Consider the following 11,347-nt stretch of genomic DNA (forward strand, 5'->3'; position numbering starts at 1 on the left):
GGCTCCTGCAATGTCTGCACCTGTCACCAGGCGCCACCGTATTCGCTTTGTCAGCTCCGCAGGTGGCTTTAGAGTGAAAATTAAGGATAATCCTAAAATACACCCATCCTTTTCAGGTGAACTAATGTGACCTTCTCTAAACTTCTGAATGCAAATGTCCAACTGTTCAAAGTTTCAGTACTGTATCATATTGTGTGTAGGAGAATGTTCTATTCTCTGCTCTGTGTGGGAGAATATACTGTTAGGGGAATGTGCTGTGAGAGCAACATAGCATCATACTGTATGGGGGAAATGTAGTGTGGGGTTATCATACTGTATGGGGGGAATGTAGTGTGGGGTTATCATACTGTCTGTGAGGGCATCATACGGTGTGTGGGGGGAGAATGTACTGTGGGGGCATCATACTGTGTGTGAAGGCATCATACGGTGTGTGGGGGGGAGAATGTACTGTGGGGACATCATACTGTGTGTGGGGGCATCATACAGTCTGTGAGGGCATCAAATTGTGTGTGGGGGAGAATGTACTGTGGGGACATCATACTGTGTGTGGGGGGAGAATGTACTGTGGAGGCATCATACTGTGTGTGGGGGCATCATACTGTCTGTGGGGGCATCATACTGTGTGTGGGGAGAACATACAGTGGGGTATCATATTGTGGGGGGAATGTACTGTGGGGTCATCATACCATCATACTGTCTGTGATGGCATCATACTGTGTGTAGAGAGAAAACATACTGTGGGGACATTATACTGTGTGGGGGGAATGTACTGTGGGGCATCATACTGTGTGTGGGGGGAGAAAGTACTATGGGGGCATCATACTGTGTGTGGGGGGAATGTACTGTGGGGGTATCATACTGTGTGTGGGGAGAACGTACAGTGGGGCATCATATTGTGTGTGGAGGAATGTACTGTGGGGTCATCATACCATCATACTGTCTGTGATGGCATAATACTGTTTGCAGAGGGAAAACATACTGTGGGGGCATCATATTATGTGACTCAATCAAATGAATCAAACTCCCTAACATCAGGGTAGGAATTGCCGAGGAGTGGCCAATGTTTGCAAATGACTCCCCTAATCAAGGGGGAGAAAGGATGATAAGTATTCACGCATGTGATGCGAGGAGCCGTTTTTCCACTAGCGGGTCTATGGGAAGATTTCCTATCCGCAATCTCACCTGGATACCCCCTTTGGAGAAACTTTTCACTCATCTCCATGGAACGAATACCTCGCTGTACTGGATCAGATACTATCCGCTCAACTCGTCTGTGCTGAGAAATGGGGAGTCCTTGTTTTGTGTGACGGGGATGGCAACTGGTGTAATGTAATAGGCTGTTGCGATCGGTCGGTTTGACAAACAAGTAAGTGCTGAGGGAACCCCCTGATAGTATGACCATGGTATCCAGAAAGTTGATCCTGTGATTGTCATGATGTATGGTGAAGGAAAGGCCTTGCTTAAAGGAATTCCTACCCTGATGTTAGGGAGTTTGATTCACTTCCTTTATTCTGCAACAAGAGACCCCGCAACCTCCGTGATAACTTTGTCAGGGCTGACATTGGTTCCAATAAATCCATATTGAAACAAACCTTCCTTGGTACCCCTAGAAAAGGTAATTTTCCCTGCCATCACTGCGTGCAGTGTAATAACCTTACTAAAGGGGACACTTTCACTCATCCTCTGTCCGGCCGAGTCTTCCCTATACGTGGATTCTTCACGTGTGAATCCTCCTTTGTGGTTTACTTGATCAAATGCCCTTGCGGTCTCGGATATGTTGGGGAGACTACCCAGCATATCCGGGACCGCATCAGTAAACACAAATCCACGATACGATGTAAACAGGTCCTTTTACCTATCCCATATCACTTTATCACATATGGTCACACCATCGCTCAGCTCAAGTACCAGGTACTTGAACACGTCCCTCCTTCCAGAAGGGGCGGCAACCGTATACGCACCCTCAAGGAAAGGGAGTCGTTTTGGATTTTTACCCTGAACACCCTAGAACCAAAGGGTCTCAATAGAGAACACGATATGTGTCTATGATACTACGCATGTTGCATTTTTGTCCCCTCCACTGATGATGGTCAAATGATATTTCCTTTGCAGTTCAGTGACGTTCACACCTTTCATGGGGTCTTGCGATATTTTAATGTATTTGATGGTGTTTTATAAATGGTCTCTTTACATAGTTGCTTGTGAGATGTCAATATAAGGACTGTAAAACTCCAGTATAAGGACTGAATCATGATATGAGATATTTATATATAGAAACCTTGTTCTAACCTTGTTTCTCTTTACTTATAGGCACCCTCCATTTGACCCCTCACCCACTGGCACCGGCATTGGTCTCCTCAGTACAATCACCTCCTTCACCTGTGTAAGAATGTCACCAAGCACCCTGGATGTAGTTGTAATTATTATCCCTTCACACAAATATCTGTGGCGCCCCTGAGGCTTCCGTCGCCACAGGTCATTGCACCCCATCTGCGGTGTGATGCCCATTCTGGGAGAGGAAGAGAGTGAACTCCGGTCCCCTGGTAAATTCACACTACACCCATTGCTAGGGACACACAGGACCAGGGAAAGTGGCAGGCAACCCTCCCATGCTGCATGCTGAGAGGGGCTGTAAGACCCATCCCTGCTCCCATAGGTTACTGCTTAGCAACTGGGGAGGTGGGAGGAGCCTAGGAGAGCAGACAGGGATAGGGAAGGTCAAGTGTAGTCAGTTCGCTCAGGGAGTGGGAGAGTAAGGAGTGAGCATGTAGTAGGAGGAGGAGAACGAGAGAAAGGAGGGAGGAGGAGGCCTGCTGGAGGCAGGCAAGGAGAAAGAAAGAAGAGAAGGAAAGAAAGGGTCGCAGGGCCGCGGGTAGTCCTGTAGGTACCACGAGCTGTCCTTGTTGGGTACCGAAGCCGAGGGCCCAGAGGCGCTACGAGTAGCTGCAGGCTGCGGTGGCCTGGTCCACAGTGACATCGGTGGAGTGATTAGCTGCGACAGGGGACGGTCCCTAGAGACTGGAGGAGTGAAAAGACAATCTCCAGACAGTAAAAACCGAGGCCCAGGGAATTGCAAGCTCCCAGGGCCAGAACCCAGAGCAGACCTTCAGAAAAGGGGTAATCAGCCGACAGGTGACCCCCCAGCCTGGAGGCTGTAATGGAGGCCAAGCCAAGTCCATCTAACTAAGGCAAGGCTAGTGAAGACAGCAGAGAAAGAGACACTAAGAGAGAGGGTACCGGATTTCACACTCTGAATCACCCAGAAGACGGAGGTCCCTGACAGTGGTCCCAGCAGTCCAAGGGCTCTGCCTGCCCTGACAAGAACTGTGAGTAAAAGAACTTGAACTGCACCTCTGAAGTCGCCTCAGTTATTTCCTCTGCATAGACATTCACAAGCACCAACAGTGCCCCGGGCATTGCTCCACCTGTGGGGAGCAGTACCACCATTGCTGCCATAACACCATCCCGGAGGCCTCACACAGCAGCGGCGGCTTAATAGCCGCATACCACAGGTGGCGTCACGAACACAAACTTTATTCACCTAGCCACATATTTTTACTGACACCCACCAGGGCCACGGAGCCGGGCCCAGCCACCACTGACTACCACCGGACTAGTCCGGCCCCGGCACCGGGTGTCCCATAGCCCTGGGGTGGGCGAGTCAACTTTTGGCGTCACGAACAGGATTTCGTGCCCGGTCTAACCGGGGTACTGTGCGCCTGAAGAACCGTGTGACAGACTGTGTCCTTTACTGAGAAACCGCCGCCATTAGCGCTGCTGAGAGCGGGAAGAAGGGGGGCGTGAAAGAAGAAAGGGCGCGAAGAGAAGCCCCGCCCCCTTGTCCAAGAAAAGCGCGCGAAGCGGTGCCCGCCATAGAAAGCGGAAGAAAAGGAAGCGGCGACCAAATAAGCTGGCCGGCTGGCAGAAAAAGCTTAAACGCCCCGACCAACAGATAAAGAACAAGAAAATGTACCTGATACTAAGTGGAGCGGTGCCGGCCGTGATGGGCTGGGCGCCAGTCTGGCGCCAGTTGCTAGTACAGCCTCCGGCCCCGCCTCCGAGAAGGAAAAGGGAGCAGCCGAGTGGCGTGGTCGAGCACTCGAGCAGTGTTCCAGGCAGCATTTCCCAGGTCGGAAGCATGCCGGAGAAGCTGCAGCGAGGTGCACCAGGGACCGGAGGAGAGGATCCCGAGCTGGACCTGCTGAGAGAGGAAGTGCGAGTCCTGGCCAGGAGGCTGAGCAGCGTGGAGGTGGAAGCGGACCGGCAGAGAGAGACACCGCTGATACCGGAAGGCCTGGGCCGATGGATGGATGCCGCGGAGCAGCAAAAGGGTGAGCTAACTGAAACCCCAATCCGTCCGGACCCATGGCCCCGCCACGCACCCCTGACCAGTCGCTTCACCGACCCCCTGGCCTCCCCCGCCGGACCCGCTGACGCCCGATGGGGCACCGGAGGCCTGCCTGAGACCCCCGCAGACGGAGCCTGGGGAGGGGTAAACCCAGAACAACTGGCGGGCCCCCTGCCGAGTCCCCCTGTGAGCCTCCTGGGAATGGCATCCCCGGGAGTGAACTGGGACGCTGCGCCCATAGAAGCCAAGGGACTGCAGCGGCCGCTGCGCCCCAAGGAAGTTCCCCTGGCCAACGAGCTGACGTGCCGGAGGCTGGTGGTCGAGTACCAGCGGGAGCGGGAACTCCGGGAAGAGAAAAGAAGGGCCCGAGAAGTCGCCAATCTGGCATCCAAGGAAGAGGTCAGGAAGGCCCTGAAGGGGGCTGAGTGCCCAGTGAAACGGGGCACTGTAGTCGATTTCCGGCAGAAAGGTGGCTGGGGCTTCATCCGGGAGCCTGGCCTGGGCAAGGATGTGTTCGTAGCACGGAGAGACATTGAGGAGCACCTGCCCAGAGGCCACCCAGGGCGCGATGCCAAGCCGGGCGATGAGGTGGAATATACCCGACTGATGGGGGACCGCGGGTGGTATGCGCTGCATGTGCGCATTGTGCAGGGAGAAGCGGCCCCAGAAGAGCCAGAGTGGCGCCGCACAGCACAAGAGCGCAGCATCTCCCCAAGCAGCAGCGCCACCTCCAGACAGACTCAGGCCGCAGAACATTGCAGCCGGCCTGCAGCGGTAACCCAGGAGACGCAGACCAGGATCTCCATGGCGCGCGTGATGCAGGGTGCTCGGCCAAAGCAGGGCCCTAGAGACCACAGCAACAGCCCCCTGCAGACAAGCAGCCCTCTGCAGCAGCGCCGTGCAACGCCTACAGGCAGCCCCACTCCAACCCAGGCTGCAGGACAGCGCAGAAGGTCAGGGACCAGTGCTCAAGGGACCCAGACGATGATCTCATCAGCGTACCTGCTGCCAGGAGCCATGCCGGAGTGGGATCCTGACATCTATCCTAGAGAGTAAGGAAGATGAAGAGCTGCCAAACTGTACATAGCCCCTCATTCTTTTGAAGAAGTCCCTCGTGTTTTGCCCCTAATTCTTTTCGAAGATGACACCCTTTCCTGCTGTGCTGCCCCTGATTCTTTGTGAAGACGTCACCCCCCCATGTTATGTGCTACCGGGCCACTGAACTGGAATGTGGGCCCCGGTGGAAATGTATGTGTATGTCCTACCAGGCCATTGGACTTAATGGCTGGTATGTTGTTGATATGTCTTATGTAACCAGGCCATTGGACTTAATGGCTGGTCGAAGATGTCACTTTGTTTGATTGAAACGAACTGTCGGGCTACTGGACTTGTAGTAGCCAAGAATGTAATTAGTTGCACCTGTTGTGCCCCCTACCAGAATTATGGGGGATGTGCCCAAACCGTGCAATGGACTGGAAGTGCACACTTAGAATTTTTCTTTATAAGAAGTTTGCAACGTTTACTTTCATGTGCCTCCCATAAAGGGAAGAAATGTTTTACTGTTTATGTTATTGCATACAAAAATGTTTTTGCAGTGTCTCCACATGTTTTTGTTGTTTTTCAGCCCGAGGACGTGCTGGGATTTGCTGTGGGGGAGTGTGGCGCCCCTGAGGCTTCCGTCGCCACAGGTCATTGCACCCCATCTGCGGTGTGATGCCCATTCTGGGAGAGGAAGAGAGTGAACTCCGGTCCCCTGGTAAATTCACACTACACCCATTGCTAGGGACACACAGGACCAGGAAAGTGGCAGGCAACCCTCCCATGCTGCATGCTGAGAGGGGCTGTAAGACCCATCCCTGCTCCCATAGGTTACTGCTTAGCAACTGGGGAGGTGGGAGGAGCCTAGGAGAGCAGACAGGGATAGGGAAGGTCAAGTGTAGTCAGTTCGCTCAGGAGTGGGAGAGTGAGGAGTGAGCATGTAGTAGGAGGAGGAGAACGAGAGAAAGGAGGGAGGAGGAGGCCTGCTGGAGGCAGGCAAGGAGAAAGAAAGAAGAGAAGGAAAGAAAGGGTCGCAGGGCCGCGGGTAGTCCTGTAGGTACCACGAGCTGTCCTTGTTGGGTACCGAAGCCGAGGGCCCAGAGGCGCTACGAGTAGCTGCAGGCTGCGGTGGCCTGGTCCACAGTGACATCGGTGGAGTGATTAGCTGCGACAGGGGACGGTCCCTAGAGACTGGAGGAGTGAAAAGACAATCTCCAGACAGTAAAAACCGAGGCCCAGGGAATTGCAAGCTCCCAGGGCCAGAACCCAGAGCAGACCTTCAGAAAAGGGGTAATCAGCCGACAGGTGACCCCCCAGCCTGGAGGCTGTAATGGAGGCCAAGCCAAGTCCATCTAACTAAGGCAAGGCTAGTGAAGACAGCAGAGAAAGAGACACTAAGAGAGAGGGTACCGGATTTCACACTCTGAATCACCCAGAAGACGGAGGTCCCTGACAGTGGTCCCAGCAGTCCAAGGGCTCTGCCTGCCCTGACAAGAACTGTGAGTAAAAGAACTTGAACTGCACCTCTGAAGTCGCCTCAGTTATTTCCTCTGCATAGACATTCACAAGCACCAACAGTGCCCCGGGCATTGCTCCACCTGTGGGGAGCAGTACCACCATTGCTGCCATAACACCATCCCGGAGGCCTCACACAGCAGCGGCGGCTTAATAGCCGCATACCACAGGTGGCGTCACGAACACAAACTTTATTCACCTAGCCACATATTTTTACTGACACCCACCAGGGCCACGGAGCCGGGCCCAGCCACCACTGACTACCACCGGACTAGTCCGGCCCGGCACCGGGTGTCCCATAGCCCTGGGGTGGGCGAGTCATATCCACCTTACACTCTGACCAGTGCTCTGTGCCCGGCTCGTGCGTTGTGCAAATAGCCAGGCACGGCGTGCGGGCGGTATGCAATCCACTGGTCAGCTCATCCCCATCTCACACCCAGTCAGCCAGTGCACACGCCCCTTGCTCTCCGTCACCTTGTCCTGCCGTTCGCTCCCTGCGCATGCGCGGTGCTGATGCCGGCACCGCGCATGCGCGGCGTGCGTTCCACGGACAGCACACTGCGTTCCACAACCAGGAAGTGTGGTTGTGGGCGCCATCACCTCCTCACATAAATAAGCCCAGCGACACAGCAAGTCGCACTTTCCAAACGGGCCCATACCCTATGCCACCACCTCGAGGTATGTACTCTCCACTTCCCCTCTACCCCACGCTGGACTGGCTGCCACTGATTGTGCCCTTCATTTTTCCCCCCAGTATCCTTCATCCCACTGCCTGACAGTTCACTTGTTGTCCAGTATATTTCACCAGGTATGTGTTCTCAGTACTATGTCACTGGGTCTTTCACCGTTAACTGTACATGATTCCTTACTGAATGGCATTCACAAGGTTTTCTTGTTCAGTCCCACAGGGACATATATCCCTTTGCTCATGGTAACAGTGCCCTATGGCCTTCCCCTGATTGCCTTATAAAGGTAATATATACTTATAGCCCATTGCATTCCTTTAGAATTGTACCTTATACTGGTGTTACTTGCCTGTGTATAAATCTTTTGTTCTATATATGTCACTCTCAGTATCTGTATGTCTGGGAGGTAACTGAGAACCAGTCAGTGAGGGAATCTGACTGTACTGCCATCAATTTTTGCACAGTGTTTCAGGTAATATGTCTATGTTGCATACTTACTTGCTTGTTATCCTTTCTGTTATTCCATGTACACCTTTGTGATGTTCATATCTATGTTGGTCTCCTTTTAGACACATCTACTATTACAGATTGCCCTCAGCTCTGTTTTTCGGTTACCATACACCAGCATAGGAGGTATAGACCTTCACAATTGTATCTCAAATTAATGTTACTTGTCCTTATATGAATCTCCTTGCTTGTACATGTCACTTTCAGCGTTTGCTTCTCTGGGAGGTAACTGGGAACCGATCAGTGAGGGAATCCTTTTATTTTCCTACCATCAATTGTTACGCATTATTCCAGGTAATATACCTATCTCGTATATGCCATGTGTCCCTACATATTATCTCCGTTGTCAGTTGATCCACTATACTGTACACCTGAGTGACGTCCATATCCATATTATTCCCCATTTAGAGACAACTATATTCATAGATTGCCTCCATCTCGGTTTGGCCCGTTACCATAGGCCATTGCAAGAGGTATATGCATTTCTGTCCACTGTACGCCGTATTCGGAAGAGAGTGTGTTTTATTGGTTTTCTAGTCCTGTGATGTGTCACATATCATCCATTTTCTTTCTAGACATAAGATCGTAACCTCCTGATCACTCATACCTAATGGTGATGACCATTTTTCTATTGAACGCACGTCTTCCCATTATGATATAGGTGGGTTAATGCTTGCTGTACTCATATTATTAACTCCATTCATTGTTTAACCCAATAGGTCATGTATTCGTTACAATGTTTTTGTCATATACCACCAGGGATCATGTGCTACATAAGATACCTTGTCTATTCATGGCATCAGTCACTATATGATGCGTTCTGTGAAAGAATTAATTTGTATGTTATTTTGTAATGTCATGTCATGTAATGATGCATTTTTTATGATTTCTTTGGTAGATAATTCTATCCTTGATAACGACTAAGACGGTCGAAACGTTGGATGAATTTATCTTGTTTTGCACTAATAAAACTGATTCAGCATTCAAGAAATATTATCGTGTTGTCATTCTTCTCAGTGTGCCAGAACTATTTTTCCTTTTGAGGGTCATATTCCTGTCCAGCCGCTTCACCAATGCCTCCACCTTGTGCCAGTCACTACACTGGCTACCTATCAGCTACATAATACAATACAAACTCATATCCCTCACCCACAAAGCTCTCCACAGCTCTGCACCACCATATACAGTTAGGTCCAGAAATATTTGGACAGTGACACAAGTTTTGTTATTTTAGCTGTTTACAATAACATGTTCAGAAATACAATTCTATATATAATATGGGCTGAAAGTGCACACTCCCAGCTGCAATATGAGAGTTTTCACATCCAAATCGGAGAAAGGGTTTAGGAATCATAGCTCTGTAATGCATAGCCTCCTCTTTTTCAAGGGACCAAAAGTAATTGGACAAGGGACTCTAAGGGCTGCAATTAACTCTGAAGGTGTCTCCCTCGTTAACCTGTAATCAATGAAGTAGTTAAAAGGTCTGGGGTTGATTACAGGTGTGTGGTTTTGCATTTGGAAGCTGTTGCTGTGACCAGACAACATGCGGTCTAAGGAACTCTCAATTGAGGTGAAGCAGAACATCCTGAGGCTGAAAAAAAAGAAAAAATCCATCAGAGAGATAGCAGACATGCTTGGAGTAGCAAAATCAACAGTCGGGTACATTCTGAGAAAAAAGGAATTGACTGGTGAGCTTGGGAACTCAAAAAGGCCTGGACGTCCACGGATGACAACAGTGGTGGATGATCGCCGCATACTTTCTTTGGTGAAGAAGAACCCGTTCACAACATCAACTGAAGTCCAGAACACTCTCAGTGAAGTAGGTGTATCTGTCTCTAAGTCAGGGGTGGGGAACCTCCGGCCCGCGGGCCGCATGCGGCCCGCCATGACCTTTTATGTGGACCCCGGGCAGATTCCCGGGGGAGGCAGTGCTGGTGCTGACACCGCGGTCTTGCTGCCGCCGGCCCTTTAAATCCACACATTGCTGTTTGTGCTTCAATGTGTTCTCCCGTCGGCCAGTGCCAATTGTGGGCGGGTCCACAGCAGCCTCACAGCTTCCAGCCTTGTGTGTCCGCCCCCTGCCCTCCGGAGATCAGTGCCTGCCTTCTCCTTCTGATGCAGTGTGTCCGGCTCCTGCACTCCGGTGATGTGAATGCAATGCTGCTGTGAGTCCAGCGCCGACCCTCTGCTGCTATGTGCCCTGCCCAATGCTTTGTGCCTCCCCATACCAGTTCTGTAAACCTTTTCCCCCAGAGTTGCATGAAACTCTCAGCGCAGTGTGCCCCCCAATGTCCTGTGTGCACCCCTCCCCCAGTCCTGTGTGCAGACCACCAATGTCCTGTGTGCAGCCCATCACCCAGTAGTCTTGTTTGCACCCCCCCAATCCTGTGTGCACCCCTCCCCCAGTCCTGTGTGCAGCCCCCCAATGTCCTGTGTGCACCCCCACACAATCCTATGTGCAGCCCATCACCCAGTCCTGTGTGCACCCCCCAGTCCTGTGTGCACCGCCCAGTCCTGTGTGCACCCCCAGTCCTGTGTGCACCCCCCAGTCCTGTGTGCACCCCCCCAGTCCTGTGTGCACCCCCCCAGTCCTGTGTGCACCCCCCCAGTGCTGTGTGCACCCCCCCAGTCCTGTGTGCACCCCCCCAGTCCTGTGTACACCCCCCAGTCCTGTGTGCACCCCCCCAGTCCTGTGTGCAGCCCCCCCAGTCCTGTGTGCAGCCCCCCCAAGTCCTGTGTGCAGCCCCCCCAGTCCTGTGTGCAGCCCCCCCAGTCCTGTGTGCAGCCCCCCCCAGTCCTGTGTGCAGCCCCCCCCCCAGTCCTGTGTGCAGCCCCCCCAGTCCTGTGTGCAGCCCCCCCCAGTCCTGTGTGCAGTCCCCCAGTCCTGTGTGCAGCCCCTCCCCAGTCCTGTGCGCAGCCCCCCCCAGTGATGTCTGTGCCTCCCCCCCAGTGATGTCTGTGCCCCCCCCCAGTGATGTCTGTGCCTCCCCCCAGTGATGTCTGTGCCTCCCCCCAGTGATGTCTGTGCCTCCCCCCAGTGATGTCTGTGCCTCCCCCAGTGATGTCTGTGCCTCCCCACAGTGATGTCTGTGCCTCCCCACAGTGATGTCTGTGCCCCCAGCCCCTCCAGTGGTGTCTGTGCCCCCAGCCCCTCCAGTGGTGTCTGTGCCCCCAGCCCCTCCAGTGGTGTCTGTGCCTCCAGCCCCTCCAGTGGTGTCTGTGCCCCCAGCCCCGCGTGTGGTGTCTGTGCCCC

The 11,347-nt window shown here is 52.8% G+C and overlaps 1 long non-coding RNA gene across 1 annotated transcript; it reads left to right on the top strand.

The window, feature by feature from the left end:
* The first annotated feature begins 8,015 nt into the window (after nucleotides 1-8,015).
* LOC142290727 (uncharacterized) lies at nucleotides 8,016-9,014 on the top strand. Its single transcript, XR_012750372.1, has 5 exons — nucleotides 8,016-8,059; nucleotides 8,157-8,220; nucleotides 8,302-8,567; nucleotides 8,670-8,755; nucleotides 8,993-9,014. It is a non-coding gene; the product is annotated as an uncharacterized LOC142290727 (long non-coding RNA).
* Nucleotides 9,015-11,347: the final 2,333 nt, after the last annotated feature.

This window comes from Anomaloglossus baeobatrachus, chromosome 2, assembly GCF_048569485.1.
Source record: "Anomaloglossus baeobatrachus isolate aAnoBae1 chromosome 2, aAnoBae1.hap1, whole genome shotgun sequence".
In the NCBI taxonomy this organism is placed as follows: Eukaryota; Metazoa; Chordata; class Amphibia; order Anura; family Aromobatidae; genus Anomaloglossus; species Anomaloglossus baeobatrachus.